Genomic DNA, 19,706 nt, shown 5'->3' on the forward strand with positions numbered 1-19,706 from the left:
AGATATAGATAACACGTCTGGGAGAGATTTTTAATTAGATGTGTTAAAATCTTCCTTTTTTGCCCCTAAAATGTCCTAGCAAGAGAAACTTACTAGTTGCAGACACGTGTTTCTGTCATATTTATCAGCAACCAAGCTAAGCTGATTTGCAGCCTTGGACACTAACCATCACTCTACTTTCAGGTTGCTGAGGACTTGATTTATAAACATGCCAAAAGCTAGCTTGCTCCCAAAATAGAATATGCTTTAGGATTCAGCATAGTTAAAGCAGAACATTAAGGTGAAAAAGCAAAGAGCTGATCATATTTGGAGTGGAGTGTAACAGCACACTCGAAAGAAAGTAAGTCACTGAAATGTTGTATAAGAGGAGATCACTTGGATTTAGTGAAGATGAGGGGACAGAGGGAGAGGCAGAACAGAGAGTTAACTGGTTGTGTACGGGATAGGAAAAAAAAGTGCATTTTCCCAGCTTGAAGGATATGCCATAGTTGTTAAATGGCCTCTCAAGCCTAAGCAGACTTAAGAGTTGATGAATGTTTTCTTTTGATATTTCTTCATGTAGGGCGCTGGCCATGATAAACCTCTTAAATTTCAAGTGCTATTTTTATGGCCTCTGTATGATTGGAGTAACCTCACTTAAAGGATTACAGGGGTTACTTCATGTCTTTGTAGCCAAATGCATTCTGGTAAAGATGAGATTGATCTGAAGTCAGCTGTTATCTTTAGCTTTGATTGTTAATCATTCCCAAGACCTTTGTTCTTTGATTGTCACTAGGGAATCCTAAGTGCAGGGTATGTTAATTAGTACCTGGCTTATCAGCAAATGTGCATCATCAAATACAAGAAATATATCCCTGATATTGTTAGGAAAAGTATCTGAAAGTAAATTTAAAATAATAGGATTCACCTTATAATTCCCACAATATTTTGCTGGCTTGAATTTAGTGTTAGCAACTGTTTTATAGCTGAGGTATTTAAAAGGGAAGGCAAGCAGTGTGCTCTGTTTTAAAAGGAATGAATGCTCTCTAAGTACAAGAGTCACAGACTAGACTGAAGCATTTAGATAAACTTGAGTCAAATTAACAGTTTGATTTATTTGTGAGGTTATTCAGTGCCAGTCTGTAGTAGAAATTATGTATACACTGCTTTCACATTAAAAAGCACATTCCAGCTGATCATCACTAACATCAAAAACACCATGGCGATTGATTACAGTCTTGCAGTGATTGATTAAGCTTAATAGACCTTCTCAATGAAACATACAAGTATACAGAGTGTGCTTTGAAAAGCACAGTCCAAGTGCTGTGTGATGAGACCTTTCATAGTGTAAAGAACAGCTTGGTGTCTGTGTACAGCTCTGCTCTCTCAGACTGCCTCACAGCACCTTCTTGTACCTGGGCGTGCCTGCTCACCTGCTGCCTGAGAGTCACCTTTTGCTGAGTTGCTTCACACTGTTTACTTTTGAAGAAGGATGCAAGATCCCCAGTGCTGCTTTCATGTTGCCCAAGCCAAAGGGTGTATCCACAGGAAGCTGTGGGTGGCGAAGGAGGAACATGAAGGATGTGAAAGCTGGCACCAAGATATACTAAGGTTTACCTGCCACATTTATTTTTAGACATTCTTCCTGTGGGTCATTCCTTTGATCCCAAAGGTCTCAGAGAAAGGATTCCTTTTAATACACTCTAGCTCAAGCTATTTGATTTCAGAAAAGAATTGCACCAAGAAATTGTTCTCATATATTACATTAGCTAGAGCTAAGACATTCAGTATTAAATTTGAGTGACAAGGTCATCCCCTACATTACATTCTGTAACAGGGAAAGATCACAGAATCACAGAATGATTGAGGTTGGAAGGCACCTCTGAAGGTCCTCTGGTCCAACCCTCTGCTCAAGGAGGGTCACCTAGGGCAAGTTGCCAAGGACTGAATCTGGAGAACTCTTTAGTATCTCCAAGGATGGAGACTCCACAGTATCTCTGGCCAACCTGTGCCAGTATTCTGTCATCCTCACATGGAAAAGTATCTTCTGGTGTTCAGAAGGAACTTTCTCCATTTCAGTTTGTGCCCATCTGCCTTTGGTGGACTGGACACAGTGCTCCAGGTATGGCCTCACCAGTGCTGAGCAGAAGGCCAGGATCAACTTCCTCAACCAGCTGGGAAGGCTTTTCCTAATGGGTCCCAGGATACCATTAGCTCTTCTTTCCAAGGGCATATTGCTGGCTCCTCTTCAACTTAGCAGATCCACCAGATAGCCCAGATCCTTTTCTTCCAAGTTGCTTTCCTGTGGGGTCCCCAGGGTGCAGGATTTTGCTCTTCTTGTTGAACTTGAAGATGTTCCTGTCAGCCTGTTTTTCCAACCTGTCAAGGTCCCTTCAGATGACAGCATAACCCTCTGTTCTATCAGCCACTCTTCCCAGCTTGCTGAGGGTGTACTCTGCTCTATCATCTATCAATAAAAAAGTCAAATGGGACTGGAGGAATACTGCTTTCCATCTTGAGGATAACGCTAATGCCAGTGCCAGTCATTGCCTTCTTCCCTGGCATTCCAGGTCAGTGGCACAATTTGAAAAGTAAGTTAAGTTGTTAACACCAGGAGCTTTATGTTTTAAAGAGTAGGAGGAATTCCAGAAATGTAGCCCTGGTATGTGAAAGCTGTAGGAAGTAAATGGCCTGAGCATATGCACCAACTTACTGCTTCATTTTGGGCTGGACAGTGGTAAGTGAAAAAAGTAAGAAACTGGTGTGTTCCACACTGGATACCAAGGGTAAGTTCTGCTCAAAGGTGAATAAAATTCTGCTTCCCTGCTGTTTATCCTCAGCTCCAGGAAAGTCTCCAAGGTGTAATTATTCAAGCCTTTCTCATGTGAGCTGAACAGACTTAAAGCTGCTGGAGCTCCCAGAGTGGGAAAAGCAGGCACATACCCACAAGACAATGAGACAGGACAGGGACTGGATGGGGCAGGGACCAGGGGAGGCTGAGACATGAAGCACAGAGCAGTGCCAGCAGCACAGGCTCATAGCCACAGAAATCTGGCTACACCCTCTTCATTTAGTCAAAGCACTTCCTCTGCTGCTTACTAAACTTATTATTGATTGCTTTCTAACAAAGTTGTTGCTTTGCTATTAGGCTCAATACAAAGGAAGTAAAATAGCAAAACAGTTACTATGAGATAAACTAAAAGATTGGAGCATTATGAAAATGTAAAGGTTTCTTTTTCCTTGTGTTTAATTAGGAGTTGTGTTACAAACAGAGGTTCCTACACAAACAGTACATTGAGAGTCAGTAAGATACTCATTCTATCTATTTAGATAATGAATTTAAATCATCCTAACTCTGCACTCTCCAGGTCAAGCTGTGTTTACAATGTGTCACTGAAGAGCAGAGAGTGAGGGCTCCTGGTTTCCTGTTGTTACCAGTATGAGAACCAACAATCCCCAACCTCAATTCAAAACCATTAGCTCTGCTTGGTTACACAGGAGTTGGGCACAGCCCTTTCTCTGCCTCTTATTCACCACACCTTCTCTAGGGCAGCCACACTGGAGTTCTCTGCTGCAGGTTTACATCAGTTATTTGGGGTAAAAGCATTTCCTAGTGGGGTGAGAGCTAAATCTGACATTCAAGAATAGCATCTAAGAACTAATGCTTAAATCAGAAGATTTAATACCCTCTTTTTAGATATAAGTAAAATTAGAAAGTTTATGTACACAAATGTAAGGAGTACATGGTTAGACAAGGTGAACAGCATTGCACAGGCTTAATGTTTGAGAGGAAATTCCAATCTCTAGAGGCTCCACTCTGCCATTTGATATATAATTACCATCACAGCCTAAGGCAGTAAACAACATCCACAAGCTTCATGTGGATGTGCCAAAGAAATTTTCAATCTACTGAAGCTTTCAGACCAATAACTGAAGTTTTCAACCAAGCCAGAGATGGAGAGGATGAAAGAGAACTGTTACTATCACTTGAATCAAATTTCTACAAGATAGCTATAACTCTTACTTTCTCAGTATTAACTAAAATAAGTTACCTTCAAGGAAGGCACAGACAAACTTTCTCAGTATTAACTAAAATAAGTTACCTTCAAGGAAGGCACAGACAAACAAAATAAATATAAGCAAAGCATTTCAGCTGTGGATTTTCAATTCTAGCTTATTTCTGTCTTTCAAGCTAATCCAACTTAAACAAAAGTTTAATTCACCAAGTTAATGTCACAGAGGTTTTGGTTTTCTCTGAAATTAGAAGAGATCAGAACTTTGAGCTAACAGTCTGGAAGGGGGGCATTTGCTTATGTAGGAGCATGTGTGCCTGATCAGAGTCAAGCAAAAGAGCACAGTGACCTCAGAACAGGCACACAAACCATCAGGACAGTTTAGGATGTAGGAAATATGACTGAATTAATTAGAAAAAAATGCTGAATTGTTCAATATTGTGCATTCCCAGTGAGACAGACTGAAGCCATACTCAAAACCCAAGAATAAAATTTTCAATAAGATGTAGTACTGCTGAGAAAGAATGACAGCAGAGATGGACCAGCTGTTTGGGCCTATCTGATCTGTCACCAGTGACTGAAAAGTAATGCTGTATTTTGCATTGGTTTTCACCCAATCTCTCCAAGTTTATAGGTAAAGAGACCCATTCCTGCTGAACCTTTAAAATATATGCTATGACATTTTTAAGTATCTGAATAATTGATAATTTCTAAAAAGACAATTTGAAAAATTAATCTGAAGAGGCCATAAGCAGCACCTGAGACTCTGATTATTTTTTTCCAGAAGCATTTCCAGCAGTGCTGGCTGCTTTTCTGTCCAGCTCTTCATGACTCAGAGGAAAGTCACAGAAAACAGACACTTATTACCCCACCTAATGGTCTACGATTAACAATTAAATCAGACTAAGGAACTTGGAACTAAGGCATGAAGGAGTTAAAAAATCACCCCAAAACCCCAAACAACAACAAGCCTTTCAGGTGGAACATGACCATATCCTTGCCAGACTTGGCTTCACATCTGATCAAAGATAAAACTGGCATCTTAACAGCCCACACTGGAGAGCTTCACAGAAACTCATGATTTATATGCCTTCAAAGGGATACTGCTGGGCTTGTCTGTCTGGAGAGGAAAGCAGCCACATATGGCTACTGTGCAGGAAGGACTTGTCCAGTTTAACCCTTCCACACACAATACAGCCTTTTCCCAGCCAAAGTGCTTCTCTATATGCTGTTGTGAGTAAATGCTGTAATACATTGAGTGAATTGAGTAGAGGTATTTCCCATTATAGCCATAGCAAAAGTAGTTTATTAGCATATTTTGCCTCCAAGGGAAATTTAGACAATGTTTGGAAGTATTTTTTTACAAGAGGGTGGTCAAACACTGAAACAGACTTCCTAGAGAGGGGCCAACGCCTCCAGTCAGTGTGTTTAAGAAGCATTTGGACAGCTCCATTATTAACATGCCATCGAGTGGTGAAACAGCTGGACTAGATGACCATAGTAGCTCCCTTCCAATTGAAATAATTCTATTCTGTTTTATTTTCCAGGAGTGATGGTAATACAAGAAAAATCCGCCTTTTCTCCATGAAAAAACAATTGATCAGATAGTGCCCAGAGTACTGAAATGCAGCAGGGTTAGCAGAGTCTTGTTGGGATTATGAAGAGCACAAGCCTCTTGACTTTTTGAATCAAGGGGTGTTTGGATTAGCAGAGGAAGAGAGGACCTGAGGGAGTACTAAGCACACTGTTGGATCTCTGAAGAAGTTTGTCTCAGATTTGTTTAGCTCAGACATGCAGTCTCCAACCTGCCCCTGTGCAACATGCAAAGTTAGAAGATACAACACACTAATGTTTCACCTTTCTAGAGACCTTTTTTAAAAATTAGGATCAATCACAAAGTAAACAAATTCAATACTTTGACCTGAGAGCTAAATCCAAAGGGGATCTGAGTTTGTCAGAGCCTGAGAGAGCTCACAGGTCTGGGTGGGGTGTCGGGGCTCCCCAGGCAATGCCACAGGCCAGTAGAAAGGGGAGCTGGTCACTGAAAATGGGCACAGCAAGCAAAGGGCTGCCTGAGCCAAGCCAGCAGGGAAAGCCACCAAGGAGAACATGCAGTTGTGTCTGCTTAGAAATGTCAGCTGTGAGCCCATTTCTGAAATTGGCTGTTCAATGCCAGAGAGAAACAGATCCAGCTAATGGTTAGATAATTCCAGATCATCATTTTTGGCTGATTTGGAGCAAGGAATTCAACTCTGTGATGCAAGCCTTCATGATCCATTTGAGCTCTGGAGACCTGCTGCATGCCAAAGGTACTTTAGGAAATTCTAGTCCCTAGAAGACGGTTCTTTTTCACCAAACAATGTCCATACACTACTGGCTCTCAAACTAAAGACTGACATCCTTGAATCCTCTAGAGACAAAAAGGGAATTGAACTCTGTGGTCCCCCAGATCCTGATTCCTGCTCCATGGGCTGTTTATACATTTCCTCCAATGACATATGCACATTAAACAATTGGTCAGGACAGTAGCCAGCACCAGCCTTTCAAGTCAGTGCACTGCTTACTCTTCCTACTATCTCTGTTCCAGCCAACACTTCATCTTTTTTTTCCCAAATCACAGCTATATTAGAGAAGGAAGAAAGCCAGAGAATTACACAGCCAAGAGGGCAGGGTGGTAAAAATTTGACTCCTTTAAAGCAGAGAAAAGGGCTGAAAGTGTGTAATAGGCAAGAACTCTTGCCAAACAAGAGCAATCATTTTAGAAGAAACATGTTCTATATTTGTATTTTAAATGTGCTTCAAGGATGCTACCTCTGGTGGGTTATCCTTGGCTGACAGTCAAACTCCTACCCAGCTGCTCATTCTCTACCCTCACACACCCAATAGGATGGGGTAGAAAACCGGAAAAAAAAACCAGGAAGAAAGCTCATGTGTTGAGATAAAGACAGGGAGATCACTTAGCAATTCCTGTATTTGGCAAAACAGATTCCACTCTAGGTAGGAGATGGAAGATGGGCACAAAAATTGTCAGGGGACTGAGAAGCTGGAGTTGTTCAACCTGGAGAGGCATTATAGCAGCTTTTTATAAAGGGAGTTTCATCAAGAAATGGAGAAATGCTTTTTACCAGAGCCTGTAGTGACATGATAAGGAGCAACAGTTTTAAATTATAAGAGGTTAGATTTAGATTAGCAATAAGACAAAAAAATATCTGTTATGAAAGTGGTGAGACACTGGAACATGTTGCCTGGAGAAATTGTAGATGCCCCATGCCTGGAGGTGTCCAAGGCCAGTTGGGAAATGGCTTTAAGCAAACTGACCTGGTGGGAAGGTGTCCCTGCCCTGCATGACTCTGTAGATAGAGTGCTTAGACATCAGTGAATGTTTGTCTAAATGCAATAAAACTTCAGGCAGTGGCATTTGCTATCCCAGCAATGGCTAGGGCAGAAGTTCTTGCAGGTGAGGCTCAGAAATGGAGGCAGAACTGTGTTGGGAAGAGTAGCTGAGTTTTGCTGAGCCTCATGTAGTGCATCCCACCGTGGAGGAAGCACCCATCAAACTCCCTGCTCCTGCCCAGGGCCTCCACACCCTGCAGTGCTGGACCGGGAGGCTTTGGGACCATGTTTGAGCTGCAGAAAGACCATGTCTGCATTCCATGCATAACCCAAATGTCCTGTGGAAACCTCTGCCTCTCACAGTCCTTTCTGGCTTTTTTTCTGAGAGCTTGGAAAGCTTTGTGGCTGTTAGTAAAACCTAGAGAGGAAGGTTGCAAATGTGCAAAAGCCTAACTAAAAATGAAACTTCATCCTTCTTTGTGAGTGAAATGGAAAGCTATTACTTTCTATGCTCCTGGAGGATGCATTTCAGAAAAGATCTGCATTGTCCTAAAGGCTTGCAAATAAATTGCTCTGTTTCAGGTTTTATTATAGTCCTGAGGGTCAGTAGGAAGCTACTAAAATATTTGAGTAATGCTGATTAAACCTAGTAAGTGAACCTAGAGGAATTCAGAGTCCAAATGAGCATCACATAAATATTACCTTCAATTTCATAAAACAAGCAAAAGAAGGGCACTGGCTTCTGCTTGGACATTGTGGTTCAGAGGGAATGAACTGCTGCTGTATCTGGACAATGAGGAATGCTGGGCACACCAGAGTGCCCTGCTGAGCCTGCCTCTGTAAACTCTTGCAGAATCACTATCAGAGGACACTCAGCACAGGAGCACAGGTATCGTGCAGGCTGTCTCCTACAGCCCCTCCCACTGGGATCCCCTTAAAGGAGCACCACAGGGAGAAGGGGCGAACAAGCAGGCCATTGCAAAACAAGCACCAAGAAAATGTTTGCTCAGCCTGTGGGCAAACAACCATATCCCCAAGTTATAGTCTGGTTCTCCTCATCAGTGGATCTTTTCTGCACACATGATCACCCACTGTCCTACACTGGAGGCAAGGATAAGGAGTTGAAAAAGTTAAACTGGTTAAGAAGGACCTTTAGGGCTGCCCAGCATTGCAGTATTAGCATGCAGTGAGCTGCTAGCTCAGCATTCATTAGCTGATAACACTCCTCATCATTTCCAGCTGTTAGAGCCTACTAACAGCTTACTGAAAATTCCAGCCTCATGCTTCCTAGTGAGCCTTAGGAAGTGCAGCCACTGGGTTTGGTACAGGTTTTGATCTGCAAATGTCACATCTGGCTTACTTGTAAAACCTGTCAGCTCAGATTTGCTGTTAACACACTGCAGACACACACACCCAGCTCCTGACAGTATTACCAGGAACACCACAGCTCAGTGCATGAGCCTGACTTCAGTAGCTCTTTTTGAAACATTGAAAGTTTGAAGCACTACACTATTTTGTCCCTTCTGCTTTTATTGCACCATTTATATCTATGTTCTAAAAATAACAATAGAAAACAGTAATCACTTGTTTCTACTCAGCAACTGCAGTTATAAGGAGCACAAACCACAGAATTTAGAGGACATGTCTGACCAAAAAGTACTTCCCATTTTCTATTTCTGAGGGGAAAAAGCCTTGCAGACTTGCATGAAGGAAAACTATCAGAAATAACTGTTTGGGTTTGGGGTGTTTTTTTTGTTATTCTGACAGATTTTGATTTCTGATAGATAAATTCACATCTGTTATCAAGTTCATTCACTCCAGCTTTGTTCTAGCAGTCAGTGTCAGTCCTCAGAGAGGTGTCAAATATGCAGAAGCTCCCAGTGAGCACAACTTCTGCATTTAACTCTGCTACCAAATAGCCTTGAGGAGAAGAAAGGGGGAAAAAGCCAAAACAGGCTTAGTCTGTCAACTTTCCCCAGTAGCCCCAGCCCAAAGGGAAGAGTCATTCATCCATGCGTAGTTATCCACATGATTTCAGGGTGTGCATTATTTACTAGGATTTAAAGATCTTTTAGAAACCTAAAATAGGACACATAAAAAATGTGACTTTTGCCCTATACTATAGGCTGGAGACCTGGACAAACAGCACAGATAAATCCTAACAGACAGAGATTGTTTAGACCTTCTTTTCAGGGCAACGCTTTTTGGCTGCACTATCAGCTTTCATAAATCTCAAAATGACATTACTTTTGGCCCAAAAAAGGAGCTTTTTGCCAGTGCCCCTGTGTTGCAGATCTCTTCCCCATTTTTCCTGAACACCAGGAATGCAGGTCTCACATTCAGCACTCTGTCATTTGCCCTTTCCCCACAGAGGTACCTGGCTCCAGATCTCCAGCCTCTCTGCCTAAATAACAACAGGCTGAGGCTGGGCCTAAGTGAGCCACAGTGGGTGATGATAGAATCATGGGACAGTTTGGGTTGGAAGGGACCTTAAAGATGATCTCATTCCATCTCTGCTGCTGTGGGCCACACCTTTCACTAGACCAGGTTGCTCAAAGCCCCATCTAACCTGGCCTTGAATGCTTTCAGGGATGGGGCATCCACAGCTTCTCTGGACAACCTGTTCCAAGGCCTCACCGCCCTCACAATCAAGAATTTCTTCCTAATATCTAGTCCAAACCTACCCCCTCCAGTCTGAAGCCATCCCCCCCCTGTCCTTTTGCTACATGCCCTTATAAAAAGTCTCTCTCCACCTTTCTTGAGCTCCATTATGTACTGGAAGGTGCCTTCTCCTCTCCAGGCTGAACAGCCCCAGTTCTCTCAGCTTCTCTGTGTAGGAGAAGTGTTTCAGCCTCCTGTTCATCTTCACATCCACACTGCACAGACCAGATCATAAATGTCCTCTGCAGCTTTGTGTCCTGAAGAACTGGGACAGGGGATGGTGTTTAATTCAAAAGGCCTGAAATAACATGACTTAAACACATTATGTGATTTCAGCAGAGTGATAATTTTATAGCCAATGGCAGTGAAGTATCTGTGCCATGCAGCAAGGCATAAGGGCATTCCAGAGTGCTGGAGGAAGCAAGGCTTGCTGGAGCATGTCAGGGGACAGAGGAGGGGTCAGACACTGCAGTATTTTCCATCCTGCCTGTGAGGAATGGTCTCTGGAGCATCATCTTCCCTTAGCCATGCCAACTGCCAACTGGCTTAGCCCAGCCACAGGCAGTACCCTGCCAGCTAAGTGACATGGATAATTACTGTCCTGGGCTTAAACTCACCACCAGATGTTGGTTTATTTAGCTATGTGGACTCAGAGTCTTATACCCAAACACCCTCCCAGAAAAGGACTGTATGTCAGCAAAAGAGGGACTAACTCTAAAGTACAGATAACCTTTTAATCCCAAGAGCCCAATCTTACAGACATTTTTGCCCTTTCTCCCTCCCTCCCTCAACTTCCTATCAGCAAAAAGTGAATAATAGCAAATCAGGGATGAAGCAATCAATTCACTGCAGTCCACAGAGCATGGAGAGGACAATAAGCACTAGGGAAAGGCCTGTCCAGAAAACACCAGTTCTGCTTTCAGAGGGGACTCAAAGAGCACACAGGAAATCCTGCTGCAAACCCTACTGTGAATGACAAGAGCAGCCTCCAACACATGAGACTGGGCCTTGTGCTCTGTGATGCTGTTTTTAACTCCACTCCAGATGGACAAAGGGCAGGGGGCAGTAACCCGGATTCATCCCACCACACTTCTGTATCCAGACTTGTAACTTAAGCCACACAATTTAGGAGCTCTGCCACCCTTGGATTCTACTGCTAACATAGAAATGAGATACAGTTTTGTAAGATCCCCCTAAAACCTCAGTTAGGTTAGTTACCTACAGTGGAGAAGGATGAATCTACAAGTTGATTTTGCAGTGGAAATTATCCCATCAAAATGTTTTTCTGAGAAGGACCATAGCTGAATTAAGTAGAGCCAGCAGCATGCTGTACATAAATGCACCAGTGGATATGGCCCTGTAAAGAAATGAGGCCACAGAGAGGCTATTTCAAAAAAATTTAAAAATTGATCAGATTTTTTTTTTTCCAGGCAAAATTTAAAAGATAATCAGAGAAAAGGAAGTGAAAGATTCTCACACAATCCCATTTTTTGTAATTTCAGAAACTATTAGAGATTGTAGGCAAATAAGGCATTTATAAAACCCACCATTGTTTCCTTGATTAAAAAAAAAGTTACTGAATAGCTTTTGCAAAAAGTTTTGAGCAGTCCTTTGCTCAGGACCACAAAGCAGAGCTAAGTAGGTTGCTCTGTTGCAGGTCGGCACAGATTCCTTCACCTGGTGTCGCCTATAAAAAGACCAAAAGAGGGCACTGGTATTGACAGAGAATAATGCATGTGGATGTTCCCTGTTATCTTTTTGGTACTGTTCATACGAAAAGGTTTCTAGAAAACAACAGAAATCTTTTCAGATGCCATCTCCACTGAACTGGGGCATTGAGGAGCTAATGGCTGTGAGAAAAATCAGGGAGGCAGAGCAGCACTTTGGGTGTGAAGGCTTTTTACATTTTTATTTTTCTCCAAATGTACTCAGCAGATCTGTGATGGATTAAAAAATGATTTACCACAAGATGAAGCGGGAAGAAGAATAAAACAATTACTTCAATTATAATAAACAAGCCAACATTTGTTAGGAAAAATATCTAGCTACTAAATTTATTTTGAAATATAGGTAAATGTCTTCAGGGTGTTTGTTTGAGTATCTGTTCATCTAGTCAAAGATAAGCTGCAGAAAATGCCCTTGTTTGAGATCAGCGATGCAAGACCTTCATCTCCAGTGACATCACAACTCAACAAAGACAGGATTGTTTGTTGAGATTCCACAAGCTAAATGTGTCCTTTCTCTCTAAGTCACATAATACAAACATTACATAGCTCACTAAAGAGAGAAGCTGACCTCATGGCTCTCTTACTGACTTCCTCTGGACTAGATTAAGGCTGTCAAAACAGTGCCCATGTACAGCTCCAGGAACACAAAGATGCCACAAACATGTCCCAAGAAGCAGGTACACATTGTCTCTGCCTGGAGAAATAAATCTACAGGCAGTGTTGAGAAGACAAGATAAACTCTTGTGTGCTGTTAATGCCCAGGGTAGAAGCCCTGCAGAGAGAAATTTCCTGCAGAAGGGCCCTGGGGAGATTTAACCAGGTAAACGTGCTGCCAAGCCAAGTAGGGGCTGCTTTAACACTTGCCAGGAGAACATTAGCACCCTGGGAGTCACTGTGCTGTGCTCTCTTTGTGCAGGTTAGGCTCCTGCACCAAGTACAACACAGCCTGACACCCAGGCTTTAGGGTTTCATCCCCCCAGGCAGCCTGCTTGCTTTTGGAGAGGCAGCCCTTGCAGCACCAGCTATATACAGCACAGGAGATGTGCTCTGGTTACATGCAAAGCTGCCACATGCCAGGAGCAACCAAGTCAAAAATATTCAGTGAAGAAGCAGCAACTTTCAGAAAGACTGGAAGAAGAAGGTCATTTGCAGCATGACTACAATCTACATTTCACTTGGTTTGAGGCCACAGACCAGCTGCAGTGCTGATTACAAAGACCGAGGCTGGACTTATTCAACAGAGAATATATACTTTATAAGAAAGATTTATATGATCTAAAGAGAAACTAGAGCATGTTTCAGCCAAATACTTTTCTGTGTACTCTTTTTAAAAAAAATAATTTTTTCTTTTGGAAAGCAAAAATATTTATATATTTGGCCAAGGTGAGTTTCCTGGAGTTCATTTGCTAAGAATGGGAAAAAAAATCTCACTGATGTTTATTAATTTTATTTTTAAATAGCATTTTCCATGTAGAAAAAAGAAGATTTCACGATGTCTAAGTTGGCATGCACTTACCCAGCAGCCTTCTGGTCCTGTTCTCCCCACTATAGCCCTACTTTCTCTTCACATCCACAGCTCAAGTTGTCACATAAATTATAGAGAGTACAGACCAGTAAGAGACTTAAGTGGGGGCTTTCCTCAGAGAAGCCATGTGTGACCAAAAGCAATACTGCAGCTAACAAGAATAATGGGAAAAGAAGGAAAAGTACTTGCTTTGTCCACATCTCTTGCATGCCTCTCTGTTGTCAAGAATCACCATGCTGAACTTTCCAAGGCCATGTATCTATTTGCAGCTAGAAACATTGCAGCTCCCCAGGTTCCTGGTGCATACATCTAACTTCCATTTCTATAATTACCATTTTCAGGATCTGTGAAGGCATTCTGGCACAGCTTCAGCTCTCAAAAGTGTAAGTACAGGGAACACTTCAAGTTTTTTTTCAAGGATTCAAACAGTGAAAACTCTATTAAATAGGATTTTAAAGTCTGTAGCAGTTGAAAATATGCAGAAAATTTTAAAGTGCCAATGGGGCTAAATATTATTCAGATGATGAAACACATGTACAGAAGTCTACTTAATTTGATAAAGCTTACTCTGATTTTGTAAAATCAATGTGATAACATACAGCATGACCTCTTTTCATATGTTTCCTTTGGCTGGGCAAGCAGATAGCTTTTGAAACACTACACAGATCTCATGATCTTTCAAGTGGTCATTCTTTCAGCAGCATCTGCAGTACCACATCCTGACTGAAGTCAGGTCCCCAGGGACATGCTCTTCCTTGCTCTTTCTTCAGAAAAGCATCTTCCATCTGATACTAAACCATGAAAGGAAAGGTGAGCACTTTCTCAGTGACACTGGTAAAGAGGAAAAACGCTTGCTCATGACCTGGGTCTTGAAAAATTAAACCAGATGAATCCTACAAGACAAGTCCTCTCCCTTGAGAGCAGAGTGAAACATGCAGGGTTAAAGGTTGCTCCTACTGCAAGCAGCTTGGGTTAGACCCATGATATTGCAGATTACCCTTGGGCAGCAATATTGAGGAGGAATAAAGCTCTAAAGCACAGCATCAGAGCAGTAACATTTGGTACTACCTTCCCCACAGAATTCATTACACAAAGCCCAAGAAAAGTCTCATTCCTGGACATACTAATGATCATTTTTTCAACAAGATTTTATTATCCTGATTTTCCAAAGTCTGCATTTTTTTCAGTTGTGGCTTTCTGTATCATGCAGCAGAGTGAAAAGCAAGGCTATCTTTTTCCATCATTTAGAAGATACCTATATCTTTGAATGTGCTTTCACTTAATTCTCATAAATAGCACTACTAGAAGAATTACCTTGCTATTGGTGCTATATCAGACTGCAAAGTGTTATTAAATCCACCATTAGGTGGACAACAGTGGGATGAAACTCATCAGTTCTCAATTCCCAGCAGCAGAACATCAAATGGAAACTAGCCAGCAAAGATGAAAGCCCATTTAGGGTGATGAGGTTCCAGTTAAAGGATATTGAGGCTCAGCAATGATACGACCTGAAAAGATTTATGCAGCCTCTCAGCACATAACTGAAAAAGGTACACAGCATGCAGGGACTAGCAGGAGCTTTGGGGCACTAAAATAAATTTCCTTTACTTGATCATGTGAGAATCCGGAGACCATCCTGTGACTTGCAAGCTATGACACAGCATTCATCACTGAAAAACAGCAAAAAATAACTCAAAGTAACTAAAATCTGACTGAATCTGAAAGTAAAGAAAGAAAGTACATTTGAAAGTAATTGCTCATATGTCAGAGGGCACATACACACACAGAGGACAGCCTTGGAATAGCAAAGGTGAAAAAAAACAAAATTTCAAATTGCTATTTATCCCCTAGATTATAGCTTCTCATTTGCAAATATTATTGATATATATTTTGACAGTTCATCAGTATAATAGATTTCAAAGGGGAGACAGCAAGTGCCTGTCATAAATATCAGTTCAACCAGAGCTCTCTAACAAGGCAGCAGAGTCAGCAAGTGATACCATAGGAAGCTCGTGGGCCAACTTCTGCACTTTATGACAGCAATAGCAGTGCTGAGAGATTCCAGCAATTCATTTCCACAGCCACAAAATGAGAAGTCCCTTGGAAGATATCTACTGGGAACACTGCTCTAACCTTCCTTCCCCTTCTCTTTCTAATGGAGGAAAAATAATGAAAAGAGTTTTAAAAATCAAGCAGATATAACTAGATCCAGCGTGGAGGCTGCTGATGGGAACCTGCCGACAGTGGAGATTAAAAGCATCTATTAAACAGAAGAGGAGGATAACAGAGAAGTAAAAAGAAGTTTAAGGTGTGAAAATACAGATGTGGCTATATTTATATGGATGATATTAGTAAGATCTAAAAGGAAAGAGTGGAAGCTGGAAAATCCTGCACACATTTCAGAATATGGCACATTCCCAAACATGATACTATGTGTGAGGTTTTGACACCTTCAGCATCTTCAGCAGGAAATAAATTTGCCATAAGTAAATTTGCCATCATTGCTGAAGATCTAGTCAACTGACTAAGAGCAAATAACAGCTGCTTTTCTTATCAAACATTATGTAAAACATTAACACATAGGTCTGCCATGTCAAATCCTCCCTTGGGGTACTTGGCCTCATGTGTAAGCCTAAAGCAGCTTTTGCTGGAAGCAAATGAAGCTAGCAAATCTATCCCACAACTACGTCTGAAAGCTAAAACACTAATAAGGCTCCAGCAGATGCTGCAATCAGCTACAGCAATCATCTGCTGCTTGGCCCCTCTTTCACTCAGGATATGTTTTGGATGTATTGAATTTATGGAAAAGGTGGCAGGAAAAGCTCAGGTCACTTGTCTGGAGCAGCTCAAGTTTTCTGAAGGTCCTGCTGCACTGAGGATTCAGCAAGTGGGGCAGTACTGGGGTACCTCCCATCAGGCACAGGTCTGGAGCTGACAGAGGGCAGAAGAAGGAAAAGGGGCAGCGGTCTCAGGTGCTCAGGAGGTGAGAACAGTGCAGTGAAAGGGAAGAAGGTGAGAGGAAGATCCCAGCTCTTTTATGGGAGTAGAAGGAAAATAGAGAGGTTAAAGCCAGGTATGGAGGGAAGGAGCAGCAATGTGGTTTCCACACACTCATAGGGAAGTCATGATCCAAATCACCTCTGGGGGTACTGGGGAGGAGGGCACAGGTCCCTTCTGGGGAGCACCTTTGAAGAGTCAGGTAACCTGTCCCAGAAAACCCACTAGAAGACTCTGGGGTCTCCAGTCATTCCTTTGAGAAGTAGAGGGGGTGTTATCCCTATTCCTCCTTTGCTACAACAGTTTATGCAGGGCCTCAAACACCAGCAGCAGAGGTAGAACAGAGCCTCACTCTCCCATTTGAAATCCCCGTCTTAAACCACAACAGTCAGATTATTAACTTGTATGTTTTTTGTCAACTGATCTCAAACCAGCTAGTCTCAGTTCACAGATACAACCACGAGTTGGTTGAGGTATAGAGACTTTCCCAAAGCCAGAGAGGATGTGAGGAGACTGGATGAGCCCTGTTTGGGGACTGCCAGGCTCCTTCCTCTTCAGCTGGGGAGGAGGCCACAACGCAAGAAAAGAATCCCCTCTCTTCCACTTCTGTTTTCAGGCCAGTGTGCATAACAGAAGTGACCAAATGTGGCAAGAGGAAGCTAAATTAAGGCCAAGTTTGTTTTTATATCAATGATACACCTTTTGCAGTGAACTCATGCTACTGCTTTGCTGATTAAATATTTGAATGGAGAGGAACCAATTGGCAAGTGTCATGTGTTATTTGCAAGTGAATACACCAGATCTTTTACTGCAGTGAGAAAACAAATAATCAGACCCCCAAATTCATGTACCTTCCCTTTAGCAAGAGCCACATTGTGTTGTTACATCAGCAATTGAAATATGAGAGGGTGCTTGTGTTTATACTCAGAGAAGTCATATACAGATTCCATCTGTTCAACATTTGGAGCAAATTTGCAGTGATTACTCAGGCTGAAAATTGCTTTGGAGTTTTGTCTGTTGTTGCTTGATTTGAAATAAATCAGTGGTGCAGTGCCTCACTTCTGAACACAGACACACATGTCAAAGTGACAGGACAGCAGATGAACTTTGGCTGCTCTGATTTGCAAGACATTCAGGTGCTGTTGACTCTCACATGGTGGTTTTCTCAAACATAGGCTTTGGAGAAATCCAGGAAGAACCAGCTGCTGAGGTGAGGAATTAATATCCTGGAGCTTTGCCTGTCCAAACTAAGAGTCATTCCCCCTTGGACAAAGTCCATCCTGTGTTATGGGTTCTGGGACAGAGCCGTCAGCAGCCAATGTCACATCCCACAGTTGCAGCTGCACTGCTAAAAGCCGCTGCCCAGGAGTTTAATAGAGGTATCAGTTAAACTGAGGCACAGTTGATTCCCAGCTATTTGACCTCATCAGGTCCAGACTTAGATCCAAGCTTTGAAGCAGCAGTCTCTTGCTGAACAGGACAGCCAAGACTCTGGATCTCAGCAATATCAAGAAGATTTAAGAAGTTTGGAGTTTCCTACAGTTTTGCTGATTGGGCTCTAAGAGCATTAGAGAGATGAATTTCAAACTCAATCCTTGATACGACCAAAGAGGAAACCACAAAAGAGAAAAACTAATTTCAGTCATTTAAATGTAGTTGAATATGCTCAGCTGCAACTTCAGGAAAAAATCAGAAGAAGAATTTAGCTGATTGGATTTTGAACCAGAAACAACTCCCACTAAAGTGCCAGATGTTCAACAGTAGTCACAAATAATAAGGGTTAAGCCCTACATCACCATTATCCAATCCTTCAAAATCCTTGAGTGATGGGAAGCTTTTTACATGAAGGTAGGCTATTCAAGTAGGCTACCTAGCCCTGCCTAGCTTGTGAGATCAAGTGGAGTAAGGCAAAAGGACTGGCTAGCCCAGCTAACAAATTAGTAGGATGAGAGAGTGAAAGCATGTGCTGCTCTGAGAATCAGGCTAACTGTGTGGGTGGCAAAGAGATGGGAAATGGGTTGGAGGGAGTCAGTATGCATTACCAGCCCCTGATCCTCTGAAAAAATTGTTGACAATGGTGCTGCAGCCAGGGAGCTTTGGAAGATGAACAGCTTGGCTGGTGGAAAAACCTATTCTCTGGCCACCCACACCATGGAAACCAGTTGGCTTCAGAGGGATAAAAGGTTATTTCTATGGATGAAACACACTCAACAATTAAGGGTAAGTGGCAAAGTTAGGCACTGAGTGAGTCCTAGCTAACACCCAGTGACTGCAGCATGACTTGTGAGACACTGACACCATGACACCATCTGTTTATGATTTATGCTGAGCAGACTGCATATAGAAACAGATGGGAGGTGTCAGGTCTGATCAGAATTGTTGTGCTGGTGATTCCACAGCACATTATAGAGCTGACAGCCTTACTTTCCCACATACTTCTATAAAGAGCAAAGTGTTTATGTTCTTGTTACTCAGGGAATCATTCCTGCTGAATCCCCCACTGGACAGAATCCTGAAGTTATAGAGCTGGGACAGATCTTTATTATTGTATTGGGTGTCACTTTGTCTTGTTCAATATTCCCAAAATAATGTTCCAAAGTATCTTTTTCAGGCTAGTTCTCAAGGTAAAGTTGGAAACTTGCTGAGACTGCCTTCAAGTTTGCTCTGAAGTGACTCTCAGGCCCTGCTGCTCTTTAGCACTACCATCCCTGCTATTTCAAGTCTCAGCTTTAGAAGGTTTCCTTTATGCTCCAACTTCATGGAGTTGTAAAAGTTGAGTTTTCATGACCATGGAAAAAGATGATAAATGTAATTCAGATTCAAAATAACAAAAATCTCCATTGGAAGGAGACTCCTGGACTGTCTAATCTCTCACTTGAAGGAGGATCATTTCCAACACTGGAACAGGTCACCATGGCTTTGTTGAACTGGAGCTTGAAAACCTCCAGCTTAAGAGACTGCACAACTTCACTGGGCAGCATGTTCAGAAGTCAAAATCCAGATATAAAAACTGAAACTCTGTATTCTCCAAGACTGATTTATGATTTTAACACAAACACCTGGCAAGAATACCTCCAAGATGGTTTTTCTAATATAGATAATACACCATAAAGCACATTTTCTGCATTATCTCTGTCTGTGGACTTCCCTCAATTATTAGGAGATTCAAATCAATAAATATTAGATCAAAATAGCAAAAAAAGAAAATACTCCAGGTGAAGGCAACTGTTAAAAACAAAATTGATTCAAAACTTAAATTTTGTAGGAGTGCAGAGGCTTTCTAATATTTCCAGTTAGCTAAACTGGAAAGATATGGTCATGAGAGACTTTCCATCAGTGTTCAGAAGATTTTTTTTACCTGATTATCCAGAGGTGTTGTCTAAACAACAGAACATTCACAACTAATTTCAAATAATAGCAATAGCAATAATAGCGGTAATAATGATAATAAATAATTAACTAGCCCCTGAA

This window comes from Agelaius tricolor, unplaced genomic scaffold (genome assembly GCF_023055355.1).
Source record: "Agelaius tricolor isolate 1412-34295 unplaced genomic scaffold, bAgeTri1.0.p SCAF_5, whole genome shotgun sequence".
Lineage (NCBI taxonomy): Eukaryota > Metazoa > Chordata > Aves > Passeriformes > Icteridae > Agelaius > Agelaius tricolor.